This window comes from Hypanus sabinus (assembly GCF_030144855.1).
Source record: "Hypanus sabinus isolate sHypSab1 chromosome 24 unlocalized genomic scaffold, sHypSab1.hap1 SUPER_24_unloc_4, whole genome shotgun sequence".
Taxonomy (NCBI): Eukaryota; Metazoa; Chordata; class Chondrichthyes; order Myliobatiformes; family Dasyatidae; genus Hypanus; species Hypanus sabinus.
In genome coordinates, this window is record NW_026778947.1 from 422,226 (window position 1) to 442,017 (window position 19,792).

At 52.6% G+C, this 19,792-nt stretch overlaps 1 non-coding gene across 1 annotated transcript; it reads right to left on the minus strand.

Moving 5' to 3' along the window:
- Positions 1-3,347: 3,347 nt before the first annotated feature.
- trnag-gcc (transfer RNA glycine (anticodon GCC)) lies at positions 3,348-3,418 on the minus strand. Its single transcript has one exon. It is a non-coding gene; the product is annotated as a tRNA-Gly (tRNA).
- Between the last annotated feature and the right edge of the window lie 16,374 nt (positions 3,419-19,792).

The following is a 19,792-nucleotide window of genomic DNA, read 5'->3' on the forward strand; positions in this document are numbered from 1 at the left end:
ACACATGAGCAGGAAGCCAGAGGATTGGGAAACTTTTAAAGAGCAACTGAAGATTACTAAAAAGTCAATATGGGGAGAAAAGATGAGGTACGAAGGTAAGCTAGCCAAGAATATAAAGGAGGATAGTAAAAGCTTCTTTAGGTATGTGAAGGAAAAAATTAGTTAAGACCAAAGTTGTGCCCTTGAAGGCAGAAACGGGTGAACTTATTATGGGGAACAAGGAAATGGCAGATGAGTTGAACAGTACTTTGGATCTGTCTTCACTAGGGAGGACACAAACAATCTCCCAGATGTAATAGTGGCCAAAGGAACTAGGGTAATGGAGGAAATGAAGGAAATTCACATTAGGCAGAAAATGGTGTTGGGTAGACTGATGGGGCTGAAGGCTGGTAAGTCCCCAGGGCCTGATGGTCTGCATCCCAGGGTGCTTAAGGAGGTGGCTCTAGAAATCGTGGACACATTGGTAATCATTTTCCAATGTTCTATAGATTCAGGATCAGTTCCTGAGGATTGGAGAATGGCTAATATTATCCCACTTTTTATGAAAGGAGGGAGAGAGAAAACAGGGAATTATAGACCAGTTAGCCTGACATCAGTGGTGGGGAAGATGCTGGAGTCAATTATAAAGGATGAAATATTGGCACATTTGGATAGCAGTAACAGGATCGGTCCGAGTCAGCATGGATTTACGAAGGGGAAATCATGCTTGACTAATCTTCTGGAATTTTTTGAAGATGTAACTATGAAAATGGACAAGGGAGAGCCAGTGGATGTAATGTAACTGGACTTTCAGAAAGACTTTGATAAAGTCCCACATAGGAGATTAGTGGGCAAAATTAGGGCACATGGTATTGGGGGGTAGGGTACTGACGTGGATAGAAAATTGGTTGGCAGACAGGAAACTGTTACGAATGAGGAGCAATTCTGATGGGCAGAAGGGTACAGAATTGCAAAGTCGCCCCCCCCTTTGAGGATTGCAAAATCGCTATTATTTCGGGTCTGATACCCAGGAAATGAGAGAGATAAACAGCTCATGTCAGTAATGAGAGGGACACAGGATAACAGAAAAGGCAGTTGTTATAGACAACGCCGGGATACACAAAGGTGGAATGTCTCCTATTGACAAAGAGAGAGATTACTGCTATTGTCTCTTGGAGAAGGAATTGTGTATTGAGTACTGTTCTATTCATTGAAACCCCTCGGGGGCAATCAGAGTGGTCTGGTTGATGTGTTGCATCATTCCAACCTGATTGACACCTGAGACCCCGTCTCAGTAGGGTCTGTAAAAGTAGGGTCTGAGGAAACACCCCTCAGACACACCAGGAGAGACACTACGAGACCGGTGGGGGCTTGTGTGTGTGTCCACCCTTGCCTGGGTGACGAGTCCTCCACGGAACGGTCTAGCTAAAGGACGGATACGGATCAAGATCGTAAAAGGAAAGTCGGCAAGTTATTTTCTCTCTCTCTCTCTCTCTCTCTCTCTCTCCAACATTTGCAACACAGTGATCAACAACGACTGCAGCCTGTATGAACTGAACTTTATATTTCCATCAGACAATTCATTATCCCCTAGACAACGATAGAGCTTATTTCTTATTGATGATTATTATACCCGCACTTTAGTATTGATGACGTATATTATCTGTATATTTGCATTGATATTATTTTTGTGTATTTTTACTAATAAATACTGTTAAAAATAGTATCATCAGACTTCAACGGATACTCCTATCTTTGCTGGTAAGACACCCAGTTACTGGGTTCGTAACAAAACAAAGAGTAGGGATTAACGGGTCCTTTTCAGAATGGCAGGCAGTGACTAGTGGGGTACCACAAGGCTCGGTGTCAGGACCACAGCTATTTACAATATACATTAATGATTTAGATGAATGGATTAAAAGTAACATTAGCAAATTTGCAGATGACACAAAGCTGGGTGGCAGTGTGAAATGTCAGGAGGATGTTATGAGAATGCAGGGTGACTTGGACAGGTTGGGTGAGTAGGCAGATGCAGTTTAATGTGGATAAATGTGAGGTTGTCCACTTTGGTGGCAAGAACAGGAAGGCAGATTACTCTCTGAATAGTGTCAAGTTAGGAAAAGGGGAAGTAAAATGAAATCTAGGTGTTCTTGTACATCAGTCACTGAAAGCAAGCATGCAGGTACAGCAGGCAGTGAAGAAAGCTAATGGCATGTTGGCCTTCATAACAAGGGGAGTTGGAGTATAGGAGTAAAGAGGTCCTTCTGCAGCTGTACAGGGCCCTGGTGAGACCCTACCTGGAGTGTTGTGTGCAGTTTTGGTCTCCAAATTTGAGGAATGACATTCTTGCTATTGAGGGAGTGCAGCGTAGGTTCACAAGGTTGATTCCCGGGATGGCGGGACTGTCATATGTTGAAAGATTGGAGCGACTGGGCTTGTATACACTGGAATTTAGAAGGATGAGAGGGGATCTGATTGAAACATATAAGATTATTAAGGGATTGGACACACTAGAGGCAGGAAACATGTTCCCGATGTTGGATAAGAATAAGGGGTAGGCCATTTAGAACGGAGTTCAGGAAAAACTTTTTCACCCAGAGAGTTGGGGATCTACGGAACGCTCTGCCTCAGAAGGCAATGGAGGCCAATTCTCTGGATGCTTTCAAGAAAGAGTTAGATAGAACTTTTAAAGATAGCGGAGTCAAGGGATATGGGGAGAAGGCAGGAATGGGTTACTGATTGTGGATGATCAGCCATGATCACACTGAACAACGATTTTGGCTCAAAGGGCCGAATGGCCTATTCCTGCACCTATTGTCCATTGTCCTCCGAAAATCAGTCAGGGTCTATCCAAACCGGAATCCCGGATCAACAGGTCCGTGTGAGCAGCACTTACCGCACCAGACAGAGCTTGTGTTGCCGGCAACCACCAGGAACTCAAGAAATGCAGCCACGGTCTACGCAAAATCATCGAGGCAGCGAAACGACAACACAGGGACAAGACCCACAACACACACAGCTAATGGCAAGATCTGCGCACCATCGCAGACTTCAAAGCTAAACACAGTGGTGCTGACAACATCGCTGCCTCTCTCCCAGATGAGCTGGATCTTTTTACGCTCGGTTCAATGTCGCCAACACTGAGCCTCGGTCACCTCTGAGGCTGCAGTGTGCAAGTGTTTCCGATGATGTGACAGCCGCAGGGCTGTGGGACTGGACGGACTCACAGAGTGTTTTTAATCTTTCCCTCTCCTCTTTCAAAAGAGCCACCATTTTCCCTAAATGACTGCACACTGGCACTGTACAAAGGCACTGAGTGAACATTGGACATTGGGACTGTAAAGAGAGGCACATCCTAAGCATTGAACTGCATTGGCTGGGAATCGAACCCAGGTCTCCCGCGTGGCAGGCGAGAATTCTACCACTGAACCACCAATGCAACTGTTAACAAATCGACCAAATTAAGTACATCAGAGGGCAGACCACACCAGACACATCTTTGCCCATTCCAGTGTTCCTGTTCAATCAAATAACTGCATTCTCCCATAACAACCATCATTAAACATCATTGACACAATATGTGGACAAGCCTACAAGAGGAGAGGCTGTACTTGATCTGGTATTGGGAAATGAACCTGGTCAGGTGTCAGGTCTCTCAGTGGGAGAGCATTTTGGAGATAGTGATCACAATTCTATCTCCTTTACCATAGCATTGGACAGAGATGGGAACAGACAAGTTAGGAAGATGTTTAATTGGAGTAAGGGGAAATATGAGGCTATCGGGCAGGAACTTTGAAGCATGAATTGGGAATAGATGTTCTCAGGGAAATATACAGAAAAAATGTGGCCAATGTTCAGGGGATATTTGCATGGAGTTCTGAATAGGTACGTTCCAATGAGACGGAAAGGATGGTAGGCTACAGGAACCATGGTGTACAAAGGCTGTTATAAATCTAGTCAAGAAGAAAAGCTTATGAAAGGTTCAAAAAACTAGGTAATGATTGAGGTACAGACAATTATAAGGCTAGCAGGAAGGAGTTTAAGAATGAAATTAGGATTTAATCCATTGAATAAAATCTGGTACAAAATTAAATTTTTCTAAGGTTTTAAATAAATAGTTCCATTCAACCCGATCGAAGGCCTTCTCAGCATCTAAGGATATCACACATTCCAATATCTCCTGGGAGGGAGAGTATATAACATTTAATACATGGCGTATATTAAAATTGGAATGTCAGTTTTTAATATATCCAGACTGATCAACAGAAGTAATAGAATATAAAACATTTTCAAACCTACGAGCCAGAACTTTAGAAAGGATTTTAGTACCAACATTGAGTAATGAAATTGGCCTATATGAAGAGCCTTCAGTTGGGTCCTTGATCTTCTTTAGGATAGGCGAAATAGAGGCTTCATAGAAAGATTGAGGCAAGCTACCCAAATTGGAAAGAATCCAAAAAGACTCAGTGTAACTGCGGTATAATTAATGAAGAAAGAGCCTTATAAAATTCTCCAATAAATCCATCTGGACCCAGAGCCAACCCTGAGTGTAATGAACGTATAGTCTCGGCAATTTCCTCATAAGAAATGAGTTGGTCCATCTGTTTGCAATTATCTGAAGAAAGTGCAGGGACATTTAATTGATCTAAAAAATTATTCATTACAGTATGGAATAGAATTCTCTAAAGGTATCATTTATTTCAGAGTGATCAGTTGTCCTATCACCATTAGTTTTGAAAATTTCACTAATTTGTCATATAACTACAGAAGTTTTTAACTGGTTGGCCAATACTTCACCTGATTTATCTCTGTGAATGTAAAAGTGAGTTTTATCTTTAAAAAGTTGAGTTTCAATTGGATATGTTAACAGAAGATCATATTTAGTTTTAACTTCAACATGTTTTTTATATAAAACTGGATCTGGAGCTATAGCATATTTTTGATCTAATTGTTTCAATTGATTGGCTAATTCAATTCTTTCTTTATTAACAAAGAAATATTTTGTCCTCTAATATAGGCCTTGAAAGTATCCTATACAATAAGATTAGAAGTCTCTTCCTTTTTATTCTCTTCAAAAATCAAAATAATATGCCTCTCTAGAATTTTTTAGAATTCCTTATCAGATAACAAAGTTGTATTAAAACGCTAAAATCTGTTTGTTTGAGGAAGACCAGGGAGATTTAAAGATAGAAATGCAGGAGCATGATCTGAAACAGCGATCTCTTTATATTCACAGGAACGAACTGATGAAATCATTTGACTATCAATAAAAAAGTAATCAATCCTGGAATGTGTATGATGAACATGGGAAAAAATGAGTCCTCCATATCTAAAGGATGTAAGAAATGCCAAATATCAACAATACCACATTTCAATAAAAAAGATTGAATAAACAAAGCTGATTTATTAAGAGACGCTGGTTTAGAAGATGATCAGTCTAAAATTGGGTCTAGCCAACAGTAAATATCTCCTCCCATCACCAAAGAATAAAGACTCAGATCGTTGATCTTTCATTCATTGGATTTCGAATGCTTTTCACAACGCTTTTGCAATTCATCCACTTCCGTTTCCAGAGACAACAACATTGCTTCATTTTTTTTAATATGTTTATCGTGTTCATTGAGGGTTTGCAGAATAGAATGCAATTTACCCTCTATTTGTTTAAATTCAGAGCTGAATTGTTGAAACTTCTCAGAGGCTTCTCGTGTCTGACTTTGCAGCAAATCCACAATAGAATCTGAAGACACAGGGGATCCTCCTTATTAGTACCTCTGTCACCCCTTGTAGACATAATGAGAAAATATCACACTTAAAAAAAGAAGTTTCAAGACAGGTTGGAAATAGTAAGACAATTAGAGTTGGAGCAATGGCAGATTGATGTTACTCCATCAGCCACCAGCAGGAAATCTGGGTAGACAAGTGGTCTCGTTCTGACCTTAATCTTTCCATGTTACCATGCCGTAACTCTAAATAAAACCCTACAGATTAAATATGAGCTTTATTTGTCACACGTACGTCGAAATGTACAGTGAAAAGCATCGTTGGCAGCAATGAGCAACACGGTCTGAGGACGTGCCGGGGGCGGCCGCACGTGTTGAAACAGTTCCACTGCCCTGTCACAGTCCTGTCTCCGTCTCACAGTCCTGTCTCCAGCTCGCAGACCTGACTGCGGCTCTTAGACCTGTCTCCGGCTCACAGACCTGTCTCCGTCTCACAGTCCTGTCTCCGGCTCACAGACCCGCTCTTGCTCACAGACCTGTCTCCGTCTCACAGTCCTGTCTCCGGCTCACAGACCTGTCTCCGGCTCACAGACCTGTCCCCGCCTCACAGACCTGTCTCCGGCTAACAGACCTGTCTCCGTCTCACAGACCTGTCTCCGTTTCACGGACCTGTCTCCGGCTCACAGACCTGTCTCCTCCTGACAGACCTGTCTCCTCCTGACAGACCTGTCTCCGTCTCACAGTCCTGTCTCCGGCTCACAGTCCTGTCTCCGTCTCACAGACCTGTCTCCGGCCCACAGTCTTCTCTCCGGCTCACAGTCCTGTCTCCAGCTCACAGTCCTGTCTCCGTCCCACAGTTCTCTCCCCGGCTCACAGACCTGTCCCTGTCTCACAGATCTGTCTCTGTCTCACAGACCTGTCTACGTTTCACAGTCCTGTCTACGTCTCACAGTCCTGTCTCCGGCTCACAGTCCTGTCTCCGGCTCACAGTCCTGTCTCCGGCCCACAGTCTTCTCTCCGGCTCACAGTCCTGTCTCCGGCTCACAGTCCTGTCTCCGGCTCACAGTCCTGTCTCCAGCTCACAGTCCTGTCTCCGTCTCACAGTTCTCTCCCCGGCTCATAGACCTGTCCCTGTCTCACAGACCTGTCTCCGTCTCACAGACCTGTCTATGTCTCACAGTCCTGTCTACGTCTCACAGTCCTGTCTGCGGCTCACAGTCCTGTCTCCGGCTCTCAGACCTGTCCCCGGCTCTCAGACCATTCTGCGGCACACAGTCTTGTCTCCGTCTCACCGACCAGTCCCAGGCTCACAGACCTGTCTCCCTCTCACAGACCTGTCTCCGTCTCACAGACCTGGCCTAGGCTCACAGACCTGTCTCCGTCTCACTGACCTGTCTCCGTCTCACGGACCTGTCTCCGTCTCACAGTTCTCTCCCCGGCTCACAGACTTGTCTCCAGCTCACAATCCTGTCTCCGTTGCACATTGCCGTCTCCGTCTCACAGACCTGTCCCTGTCTCACAGACCTGTCTCCGTCTCACAGACCTGTCTCCGGCTCTCAGACCTGTCTCCGGCTCTCAGACCTGCCTCCGGCTCACAGACCTGTCTCCGGCTCACTGTCCTGTCTCCGTCTCACAGTCCTGTCTCCAGCTTGCAGACCTGACTCCGGCTCTTAGACCTCTCTCCGGCTCACAGACCTGTCTCTGTCTCACAGTCCTGTCTCCGGCTCACAGACCCGCTCTTGCTCACTGACCTGTCTCCGTCTCTCAGTCCCCTCTCCGGCTCACAGTCCTGTCTCCGGCTCACTGTCCTGTCTCTGTCTCACAGTCCGGTCTCCGGCTCACAGTCCTGTCTCCGTCTCACAGTCCTGTCTCTGGCTCACAGACCCGCTCTTGCTCACAGACCTGTCTCCGTCTCACAGTCCTGTCTCTGGCTCACAGACCTGTCTCCGGCTCACAGACCTGTCCCCGGCTCACAGACCTGTCTCCGGCTAACAGACCTGTCTCCGTCTCACAGACCTGTCTCCGTTTCACGGACCTGTCTCCGGCTCACCGACCTCTCTCCTTCTGACAGACCTGTCTCCGTCTCACAGTCCTGTCTCCGTCTCACAGACCTGTCTCCGGCCCACAGTCTTCTCTCCGGCTCACAGTCCTGTCTCCAGCTCACAGTCCTGTCTCCGTCTCACAGTTCTCTCCCCGGCTCACAGACCTGTCTCCAGCTCACAATCCTCTCTCCGTCGCACAGTGCTGTCTATGTCTCACAGTCCTGTCTCCAGCTCACAGTACCGTCTCCGTCTCACAGACCTGTCCCTGTCACACAGACCTGTCTCCGTCTCACAGACCTGTCTACGTCTCACAGTCCTGTCTACGTCTCACAGTCCTGTCTCCGGCTCACAGTCCTGTCTCCGGCTCACAGACTTGTCTCCAGCTCACAATCCTGTCTCCGTCGCACATTGCCGTCTCCGTCTCACAGACCTGTCCCTGTCTCACAGACCTGTCTCCGTCTCACAGACCTGTCTACGTCTCACAGTCCTGTCTACGTCTGACAGTCCTGTCTCCGGCTCACAGTCCTGTCTCCGGCTCACAGACCTGTCTCCGTCTCACAGTCCTGTCTCCGGCTCACAGACCTGTCCCCGCCTCACAGACCTGTCTCCGGCTAACAGACCTGTCTCCGTCTCACGGACCTGTCTCCGGCTCACAGACCTGTCTCCTCCTGACAGACCTGTCTCCGTCTCACAGTCCTGTCTCCGGCTCACAGTCCTGTCTCCGTCTCACAGACCTGTCTCCGGCCCACAGTCTTCTCTCCGGCTCACAGTCCTGTCTCCGGCTCACAGTCCTGTCTCCGTCCCACAGTTCTCTCCCCGGCTCACAGACCTGTCCCTGTCTCACAGACCTGTCTCCGTCTCACAGACCTGTCTACGTTTCACAGTCCTGTCTACGTCTCACAGTCCTGTCTCCGGCTCACAGTCCTGTCTCCGGCCCACAGTCTTCTCTCCGGCTCACAGTCCTGTCTCCGGCTCACAGTCCTGTCTCCGGCTCACAGTCCTGTCTCCAGCTCACAGTCCTGTCTCCGTCTCACAGTTCTCTCCCCGGCTCACAGACCTGTCCCTGTCTCACAGACCTGTCTCCGTCTCACAGACCTGTCTACGTTTCACAGTCCTGTCTATGTCTCACAGTCCTGTCTCCGGCTCACAGTCCTGTCTCCGGCCCACAGTCTTCTCTCCGGCTCACAGTCCTGTCTCCGGCTCACAATCCTGTCTCCGTCGCACATTGCTGTCTCCGGCTCACAGACCTGTCCCTGTCTCACAGACCTGTCTCCGTCTCACAGACCTGTCTATGTCTCACAGTCCTGTCTACGTCTCACAGTCCTGTCTGCGGCTCACAGTCCTGTCTCCGGCTCTCAGACCTGTCCCCGGCTCTCAGACCATTCTGCGGCTCACAGTCTTGTCTCCGTCTCACCGACCAGTCCCCGGCTCACAGACCTGTCTCCCTCTCACAGACCTGTCTCCGTCTCACAGACCTGGCCTAGGCTCACAGACCTGTCTCCGTCTCACGGACCTGTCTCCGTCTCACGGACCTGTCTCCGTCTCACAGTTCTCTCCCCGGCTCACAGACTTGTCTCCAGCTCACAATCCTGTCTCCGTCGCACATTGCCATCTCCGTCTCACAGACCTGTCCCTGTCTCACAGACCTGTCTCCGTCTCACAGACCTGTCTGTGTCTCACAGTCCTGTCTACGTCTCACAGTCCTGTCTCCGTCTCACAGACCTGTCTCCGGCCCACAGTCTTCTCTCCGGCTCACAGTCCTGTCTCCAGCTCACAGTCCTGTCTCCGTCTCACAGTTCTCTCCCCGGCTCACAGACCTGTCTCCAGCTCACAATCCTCTCTCCGTCGCACAGTGCTGTCTATGTCTCACAGTCCTGTCTCCAGCTCACAGTACCGTCTCCGTCTCACAGACCTGTCCCTGTCTCACAGACCTGTCTCCGTCTCACAGACCTGTCTACGTCTCACAGTCCTGTCTACGTCTCACAGTCCTGTCTCCGGCTCACAGTCCTGTCTCCGGCTCACAGACTTGTCTCCAGCTCACAATCCTGTCTCCGTCGCACATTGCCGTCTCCGTCTCACAGACCTGTCCCTGTCTCACAGACCTGTCTCCGTCTCACAGACCTGTCTACGTCTCACAGTCCTGTCTACGTCTGACAGTCCTGTCTCCGGCTCACAGTCCTGTCTCCGGCTCACAGACCTGTCTCCGTCTCACAGTCCTGTCTCCGGCTCACAGACCTGTCCCCGCCTCACAGACCTGTCTCCGGCTAACAGACCTGTCTCCGTCTCACGGACCTGTCTCCGGCTCACAGACCTGTCTCCTCCTGACAGACCTGTCTCCGTCTCACAGTCCTGTCTCCGGCTCACAGTCCTGTCTCCGTCTCACAGACCTGTCTCCGGCCCACAGTCTTCTCTCCGGCTCACAGTCCTGTCTCCGGCTCACAGTCCTGTCTCCGTCCCACAGTTCTCTCCCCGGCTCACAGACCTGTCCCTGTCTCACAGACCTGTCTCCGTCTCACAGACCTGTCTACGTTTCACAGTCCTGTCTACGTCTCACAGTCCTGTCTCCGGCTCACAGTCCTGTCTCCGGCCCACAGTCTTCTCTCCGGCTCACAGTCCTGTCTCCGGCTCACAGTCCTGTCTCCGGCTCACAGTCCTGTCTCCAGCTCACAGTCCTGTCTCCGTCTCACAGTTCTCTCCCCGGCTCACAGACCTGTCCCTGTCTCACAGACCTGTCTCCGTCTCACAGACCTGTCTACGTTTCACAGTCCTGTCTATGTCTCACAGTCCTGTCTCCGGCTCACAGTCCTGTCTCCGGCCCACAGTCTTCTCTCCGGCTCACAGTCCTGTCTCCGGCTCACAATCCTGTCTCCGTCGCACATTGCTGTCTCCGGCTCACAGACCTGTCCCTGTCTCACAGACCTGTCTCCGTCTCACAGACCTGTCTATGTCTCACAGTCCTGTCTACGTCTCACAGTCCTGTCTGCGGCTCACAGTCCTGTCTCCGGCTCTCAGACCTGTCCCCGGCTCTCAGACCATTCTGCGGCTCACAGTCTTGTCTCCGTCTCACCGACCAGTCCCCGGCTCACAGACCTGTCTCCCTCTCACAGACCTGTCTCCGTCTCACAGACCTGGCCTAGGCTCACAGACCTGTCTCCGTCTCACTGACCTGTCTCCGTCTCACGGACCTGTCTCCGTCTCACGGACCTGTCTCCGTCTCACAGTTCTCTCCCCGGCTCACAGACTTGTCTCCAGCTCACAATCCTGTCTCCGTCGCACATTGCCATCTCCGTCTCACAGACCTGTCCCTGTCTCACAGACCTGTCTCCGTCTCACAGACCTGTCTGTGTCTCACAGTCCTGTCTACGTCTCACAGTCCTGTCTCCGGCTCACAGTCCTGTCTCCGGCTCTCAGACCTGTCCCCGGCTCTCAGACCTGTCCCCGGCTCTCAGACCATTCTCCGGCTCACAGTCTTGTCTCCGTCTCACAGACCTGTCTACGTTTCACAGTCCTGTCTACGTCTCACAGTCCTGTCTCCGGCTCACAGTCCTGTCTCCGGCCCACAGTCTTCTCTCCGGCTCACAGTCCTGTCTCCAGCTCACAGTCCTGTCTCCGTCTCACAGTTCTCTCCCCGGCTCACAGACTTGTCTCCAGCTCACAATCCTGTCTCCGTCGCTCATTGCTGTCTCCGGCTCACAGACCTGTCCCTGTCTCACAGACCTGTCTCCGTCTCACAGACCTGTCTACGTCTCACAGTCCTGTCTACGTCTCACAGTCCTGTCTCCGGCTCACAGACCTGTCTCCCTCTCACAGACCTGTCTCCGTCTCACAGACCTGGCCTAGGCTCACAGACCTGTCTCCGTCTCACTGACCTGTCTCTGTCTCACGGACCTGTCTCCGTCTCACATTTCTCTCCCCGGCTCACAGACTTGTCTCCAGCTCACAATCCTGTCTCCGTCGCACATTGCCGTCTCTGTCTCACAGACCTGTCCCTGTCTCACAGACCTGTCTCCGTCTCACAGACCTGTCTGCGTCTCACAGTCCTGTCTACGTCTCACAGTCCTGTCTCCGGCTCACAGTCCTGTCTCCGGCTCTCAGACCTGTCTCCGGCTCTCAGACCTGTCCCCGGCTCTCAGACCATTCTCCGGCTCACAGTCTTGTCTCCGTCTCACCGACCAGTCCCCGGCTCACAGACCTGTCTCCCTCTCACAGACCTGTCTCCCTCTCACAGACCTGGCCTAGGCTCACAGACCTGTCTCCGTCTCACGGACCTGTCTCCGTCTCACAGACCTGGCCTAGGCTCACAGACCTGTCTCCGTCTCACTGACCTGTCTCCGTCTCACGGACCTGTCTCCGTCTCACAGACCTGCGTCCGGCTCACAGTCCTGCCTCCGGCTCACAGACCTGTCTCCGGCTCACAGACCTGTCTCCGGCTCACTGTCCTGTCTCCGTCTCACAGTCCTGTCTCCAGCTCGCAGACCAGACTTCGGCTCTTAGACCTGTCTCCAGCTCACTGTCCCGTCTCTGTCTCACAGTCCTGTCTCCGGCTCACAGACCTGACTCCGGCTTACAGTCCAGTCTCCGGCTCACAGTCCTGTCTCCGGTTCACTGTCCTGTCTCCGTCTCACAGTCCTGTCTCCAGCTTGCAGACCTGACTTCGGCTCTTAGACCTGTCTCCGGCTCACAGACCTCTCTCTGTCTCACAGTACCTTCTCCGTCTCACAGACCTGTCCCTGTCTCACAGACCTGTCTCCGTCTCACAGACCTGTCTACGTCTCACAGTCCTGTCTACGTCTCACAGTCCTGTCTCCGGCTCACAGACTTGTCTCCAGCTCACAATCCTGTCTCCGTCGCACATTGCCGTCTCCGTCTCACAGACCTGTCCCTGTCTCACAGACCTGTCTCCGTCTCACAGACCTGTCTACGTCTCACAGTCCTGTCTACGTCTCACAGTCCTGTCTCCGGCTCACAGTCCTGTCTCCGGCTCACAGTCCTGTCTCCGGCTCACAGACCTGTCTCCGGCTCTCAGACCTGTCTCCGGCTCTCAGACCGGTCCCCGGCTCTCAGACCATTCTCTGGCTCACAGTCTTGTTTCTGTCTCACAGACCTGTCTCCGGCTCACAGACCTGTCTCCGGCTCACAGACCTGTCTCTGTCTCACAGTCCTGTCTCCGGCTCACAGACCTGTCTCTGTCTCACAGACCTGGCTCCGGCTCACTGTCCTGTCTCCGTCTCACAGTCCTGTCTCCAGCTCGCAGACCTGACTGCGGCTCTTAGACCTCTCTCCGGCTCACAGACCTGTCTCTGTCTCACAGTCCTGTCTCCGGCTCACAGACCCGCTCTTGCTCACAGACCTGTCTCCGTCTCACAGTCCTGTCTCCGGCTCACAGACCTGTCTCTGTCTCACAGTCCTGTCTCCGGCTCACAGACCCGCTCTTGCTCACTGACCTGTCTCCGTCTCTCAGTCCCCTCTCCGGCTCACAGTCCTGTCTCCGTCTCACAGACCTGTCTCCGGGTCTAAGACCTGTCCCCGGCTCACAGACCTGTCTCCCTCACACAGACCTGTCTCGGTCACACAGACCTGTCTCCGTCTCACAGACCTGTCCTAGGCTCACAGACCTGTCTCGGTCCACTGACCTGTCTCCCTCTCACTGACCTGTCTCCGTCTCTCAGTCCCCTCTCCGGCTCACAGTCCTGTCTCCGTCTCACAGACCTGTCTCCGGCTCTAAGACCTGTCCCCGGCTCACAGACCTGTCTCCGTCTCACAGACCTGTCTCCGGCTCTAAGACCTGTCCTAGGCTCACAGACCTGTCTCGGTCCACTGACCTGTCTCCCTCTACGGACCTGTCTCCGTCTCACGGACCTGTCTCCATCTCACAGACCTGTCTCCGGCTCACAGTCCTGCCTCCGGTTCACAGTCCTGTCTCCGGCTCACTGTCCTGTCTCCGTCTCACAGTCCGGTCTCCGGCTCACAGACCTGACTCCGGCTCTGAGACCTGTCTCCGGCTCACAGACCTGTCTCCGTCTCACAGTCCTGTCTCCGGCTCACAGACCTGTCTCCGGCTAACAGACCTGTCTCCGTCTCACAGTCCTGTCTCCGGCTCACAGACCCGCTCTTGCTCACAGACCTGTCTCCGTCTCACAGTCCTGTCTCCGGCTCACAGACCCGCTCTTGCTCACAGACCTGTCTCCGTCTCACAGTCCTGTCTCCGGCTCACAGACCTGTCCCCGCCTCACAGACCTGTCTCCGGCTAACAGACCTGTCTCCGTCTCACAGACCTGTCTCCGTTTCACGGACCTGTCTCCGGCTCACAGACCTGTCTCCTCCTGACAGACCTGTCTCCGTCTCACAGTCCTGTCTCCGGCTCACAGTCCTGTCTCCGTCTCACAGACCTGTCTCCGGCCCACAGTCTTCTCTCCGGCTCACAGTCCTGTCTCCAGCTCACAGTCCTGTCTCTGTCCCACAGTTCTCTCCCCGGCTCACAGACCTGTCCCTGTCTCACAGACCTGTCTCCGTCTCACAGACCTGTCTACGTTTCACAGTCCTGTCTACGTCTCACAGTCTTGTCTCCGGCTCACAGTCCTGTCTCCGGCCCACAGTCTTCTCTCCGGCTCACAGTCCTGTCTCCGGCTCACAGTCCTGTCTCCAGCTCACAGTCCTGTCTCCGTCTCACAGTTCTCTCCCCGGCTCACAGACCTGTCCCTGTCTCACAGACCTGTCTCCGTCTCACAGACCTGTCTACGTTTCACAGTCCTGTCTATGGCTCACAGTCCTGTCTCCGGCTCACAGTCCTGTCTCCGGCCCACAGTCTTCTCTCCGGCTCACAGTCCTGTCTCCAGCTCACAATCCTGTCTCCGTCGCACATTGCTGTCTCCGGCTCACAGACCTGTCCCTGTCTCACAGACCTGTCTCCGTCTCACAGACCTGTCTATGTCTCACAGTCCTGTCTACGTCTCACAGTCCTGTCTGCGGCTCACAGTCCTGTCTCCGGCTCTCAGACCTGTCCCCGGCTCTCAGACCATTCTGCGGCTCACAGTCTTGTCTCCGTCTCACCGACCAGTCCCCGGCTCACAGACCTGTCTCCCTCTCACAGACCTGTCTCCGTCTCACAGACCTGGCCTAGGCTCACAGACCTGTCTCCGTCTCACTGACCTGTCTCCGTCTCACGGACCTGTCTCCGTCTCACAGTTCTCTCCCCGGCTCACAGACTTGTCTCCAGCTCACAATCCTGTCTCCGTCGCACATTGCCATCTCCGTCTCACAGACCTGTCCCTGTCTCACAGTCCTGTCTCCGGCTCTCAGACCTGTCTCCGGCTCTCAGACCTGTCCCCGGCTCTCAGACCATTCTCCGGCTCACAGTCTTGTCTCCGTCTCACCGACCAGTCCCCGGCTCACAGACCTGTCTCCGTCTCACAGACCTGGCCTAGGCTCACAGACCTGTCCCTGTCTCACAGACCTGTCTCCGTCTCACAGACCTGTCTACGTTTCACAGTCCTGTCTACGTCTCACAGTCCTGTCTCCGGCTCACAGTCCTGTCTCCGGCCCACAGTCTTCTCTCCGGCTCACAGTCCTGTCTCCAGCTCACAGTCCTGTCTCCGTCACACAGTTCTCTCCCCGGCTCACAGACTTGTCTCCAGCTCACAATCCTGTCTCCGGCTCACAGTCCTGTCTCCGGCCCACAGTCTTCTCTCCGGCTCACAGTCCTGTCTCCAGCTCACAGTCCTGTCTCCGTCACACAGTTCTCTCCCCGGCTCACAGACCTGTCTCCGGCTAACAGACCTGTCTCCGTCTCACAGACCTGTCTCCGTTTCACGGACCTGTCTCTGGCTCACAGACCTGTCTCCTCCTGACAGACCTGTCTCCGTCTCACAGTCCTGTCTCCGGCTCACAGTCCTGTCTCCGTCTCACAGACCTGTCTCCGGCCCACAGTCTTCTCTCCGGCTCACAGTCCTGTCTCCAGCTCACAGTCCTGTCTCCTTCACACAGTTCTCTCCCCGGCTCACAGACTTGTCTCCAGCTCACAATCCTGTCTCCGTCGCACATTGCTGTCTCCGGCTCACAGACCTGTCCCTGTCTCACAGACCTGTCTCCGTCTCACAGACCTGTCTACGTCTCACAGTCCTGTCTACGTCTCACAGTCCTGTCTCCGGCTCACAGACCTGTCTCCCTCTCACAGACCTGTCTCCGTCTCACAGACCTGGCCTAGGCTCACAGACCTGTCACCGTCTCACTGACCTGTCTCCGTCTCACATTTCTCTCCCCGGCTCACAGACTTGTCTCCAGCTCACAATCCTGTCTCCGTCGCACATTGCCGTCTCTGTCTCACAGACCTGTCCCTGTCTCACAGACCTGTCTCCGTCTCACAGACCTGTCTGCGTCTCACAGTCCTGTCTACGTCTCACAGTCCTGTCTCCGGCTCACAGTCCTGTCTCCGGCTCTCAGACCTGTCTCCAGCTCTCAGACCTGTCCCCGGCTCTCAGACCATTCTCCGGCTCACAGTCTTGTCTCCGTCTCACCGACCAGTCCCCGGCTCACAGACCTGTCTCCCTCTCACAGACCTGTCTCTGTCTCACAGACCTGGCCTAGGCTCACAGACCTGTCTCCGTCTCACTGACCTGTCTCCGTCTCACGGACCTGTCTCCGTCTCACAGACCTGTCTCCGTCTCACTGACCTGTCTCCGTCTCACGGACCTGTCTCCGGCTCACAGACCTGTCTCCATCTCACTGACCTGTCTCCGGCTCACAGACCTGTCTCCGTCTCACTGACCTGTCTCCGTCTCACGGACCTGTCTCCGTCTCACGGACCTGTGTCCGGCTCACAGTCCTGCCTCCGGCTCACGGACCTGTCTCCGGCTCACTGTCCTGTCTCCGGCTCACTGTCCTGTCTCCGTCTCACTGTCCTGTCTCCGTCTCACAGTCCTGTCTCCGGCTCACAGTCCTGTCTCCGTCTCACAGTCCTGTCTCCGGCTCACAGTCCTGTCTCCGGCTCACAGTCCAGTCTCCGGCTCACAGTCCAGTCTCCGGCTCGCAGACCTGTCTCCGGCTCGCAGACCTGTCTCCGGCTCACAGTCCAGTCTCCGGCTCACAGTCCTGTCTCCGGCTCACTGTCCTGTCTCCGTCTCACAGTCCTGTCTCCAGCTCACAGACCAGACTTCGGCTCTTAGACCTGTCTCCGGCTTACTGTCCTGTCTCCGGCTCACAGTCCTGTCTCTGTCTCACTGACCTGTCTCCGGCTCACAGTCCAGTCTCCGGCTCACAGTCCTGTCTCCGTCTCACAGACCTGTCTCCGTCTCACAGACCTGTCTCCGGCTCACTGTCCTGTCTCCGTCTCACAGTCCTGTCTCCAGCTCGCAGACCTGTCTCCGGCTCACAGTCCAGTCTCCGGCTCACAGTCCTGTCTCCGGCTCACTGTCCTGTCTCCGTTTCACAGTCCTGTCTCCAGCTCGCAGACCTGTGTCCGGCTCACAGTCCTGCCTCCGGCTCACAGTCCTGTCTCTGTCTCACTGACCTGTCTCCGGCTCACAGTCCAGTCTCCGGCTCACAGTCCTGTCTCCGTCTCACAGACCTGTCTCCGTCTCACAGACCTGTCTCCGGCTCACTGTCCTGTCTCCGTCTCACAGTCCTGTCTCCGTCTCACAGACCTGTGTCCGGCTCACAGTCCTGCCTCCGGCTCACAGACCTGTCTCCGGCTCACTGTCCTGTCTCCGTCTCACAGTCCTGTCTCCGGCTCACAGACCTGTCTCCGGCTCACTGTCCTGTCTCCGTCTCACAGTCCTGTCTCCAGCTCGCAGACCTGTCTCCGGCTCACAGTCCAGTCTCCGGCTCACAGTCCTGTCTCCGGCTCGCAGACCTGTCTCCGGCTCACAGTCCAGTCTCCGGCTCACAGTCCTGTCTCCGGCTCACTGTCCTGTCTCCGTCTCACAGTCCTGTCTCCAGCTCACAGACCAGACTTCGGCTCTTAGACCTGTCTCCGGCTTACTGTCCTGTCTCCGGCTCACAGTCCTGTCTCTGTCTCACTGACCTGTCTCCGGCTCACAGTCCAGTCTCCGGCTCACAGTCCTGTCTCCGTCTCACAGACCTGTCTCCGTCTCACAGACCTGTCTCCGGCTCACTGTCCTGTCTCCGTCTCACAGTCCTGTCTCCAGCTCGCAGACCTGTCTCCGGCTCACAGTCCAGTCTCCGGCTCACAGTCCTGTCTCCGGCTCACTGTCCTGTCTCCGTTTCACAGTCCTGTCTCCAGCTCGCAGACCTGACTTCGGCTCTTAGACCTGTCTCCGGCTCACAGACCTGTCTCTGTCTCTGTCTCCAACTCTGAAGGGTACAAAGTCACCCCCTCCTTTTTGAGAATCACAAGATCGCTATTAATTCGAGTCTGGGACCCAGGAAATGAAAGAGAATCCACAAGGTTTGGAATGTGTCCTGGCCTCAGCGAAACAAAACCACTGATAATGGCCATTGTCTCTGGGAGATGGAATTGTGTATTGAGTACTGTACTATTCATTGAAACCCCTCAGGGGACGACCGGAGTGGGCTGGTTGAGGGATTGCATCATCCCAACCTGATCGACATCTGAGACCCCGTGAGTAAGGATAAAAGAGGGTCTGGGGAACAACCCTTTTAGACGCACCAGGAGAAATGCTAGAAATCCCGTGACAGCGTTTAATAGCAACAGCCAGTGGGGGCTCGTGTGCGTCCTTCCCTTGCCTGGGATTGGCGGGCTCACTACGGAAGAACGGCTTTAGCTAAAGGAGAGGCCACAAGTGAACGGCCACACCAACAGTACTCCCGACGGATCGAAATCATAAAAGGAAAAGCTGGCAAGTTTTTCTCCCAAAGATCTCTCTCTCTCTCCCCAACCAAAGGCTGCAGCCTGCATGAACTGAGTGACTTTTATATTTCCATCGGACAATACATTATCCCCTAGACAACGATAGAGCTTATTTCTTATTGATTATTATTATACCCGCACTTTTAGATTTAGTATTGATGACGTATATTATCTGTATATTTGCATTGATATTATTTTTGTGTATTTTTACTAATAAATACTGTTAAAATAGTATCATCAGACTTCAACGGACCTCTCTATCTCTGCTGGTAAGTGACCCAGTTACGGGGTTCGTAACATGCCTTACTATAATCCATGTAGATCACATCCACTGCACTACCCTTATCTATATGCCTGGTCACCTCCTCAAAGAACTCTATCAGGCTTGTTAGACACGATCTGTCCTTCACAAAGCCATGCTGACTGTCACTGATCAGACCATGATTCTCTAAATGCCCATATTCTAAGAATCTTTTCCAACAGCTTTCCCACCACAGACTTAAGGCTCACTGGTCTATAATTACCCAGACTATCCCTACTACCTTTTTTGAACATGGAGACAACAGTCGTCTCCCTCCAATCCTCCAGTACCATTCCTGTGGACAACGAGGACATAAAGATACCAGCCAGAGGCTCAGCAATCTCTTCCCTCGCCTCATGGAGCAGCCTGGGGAATATTCCATCAGGCCCCGGGGACTTATCTATCCTAATGTATTTTAACAACTCCAACACCTCCTCTCCCTTAATATCAACACGCTCCAGAACGTCAACCTCACTCATATTGTCCTCACCACCATCAAGTTCCCTCCCAGCGGTGAATACCAAAGAGAAGTATTCATTGAGGACTTCACTCACTTCCACAGCCCCCAGGCACATTTTCCCACTTTTATCTCTAATCGGTCCTACCTTCACTCCTGTCATCCTTTTGTTCTTCACATAATTTAAAAATGCTGTGAGATTTTCCTTTACCCTACCCGCCAAGGCCTTCTCATGCCCCCTTCTTGCTCTTCTCAGCCCCTTCTTAAGCTCCTTTCTTGCTACCCTATATTCCTCAATAGACTCATCTGATCCTTGCTTCCTAAACCTCATGTAGGCTGCCTTCTTCCACCTGACTGGATTTTCTACCTCACTTGTCACCCATGGTTCCTTCACCCTACCATTCTTTATCTTCCTCACTGGGACAAATTTATCCCTAACATCCTGCAAGAGATCCCTAAACATCGACC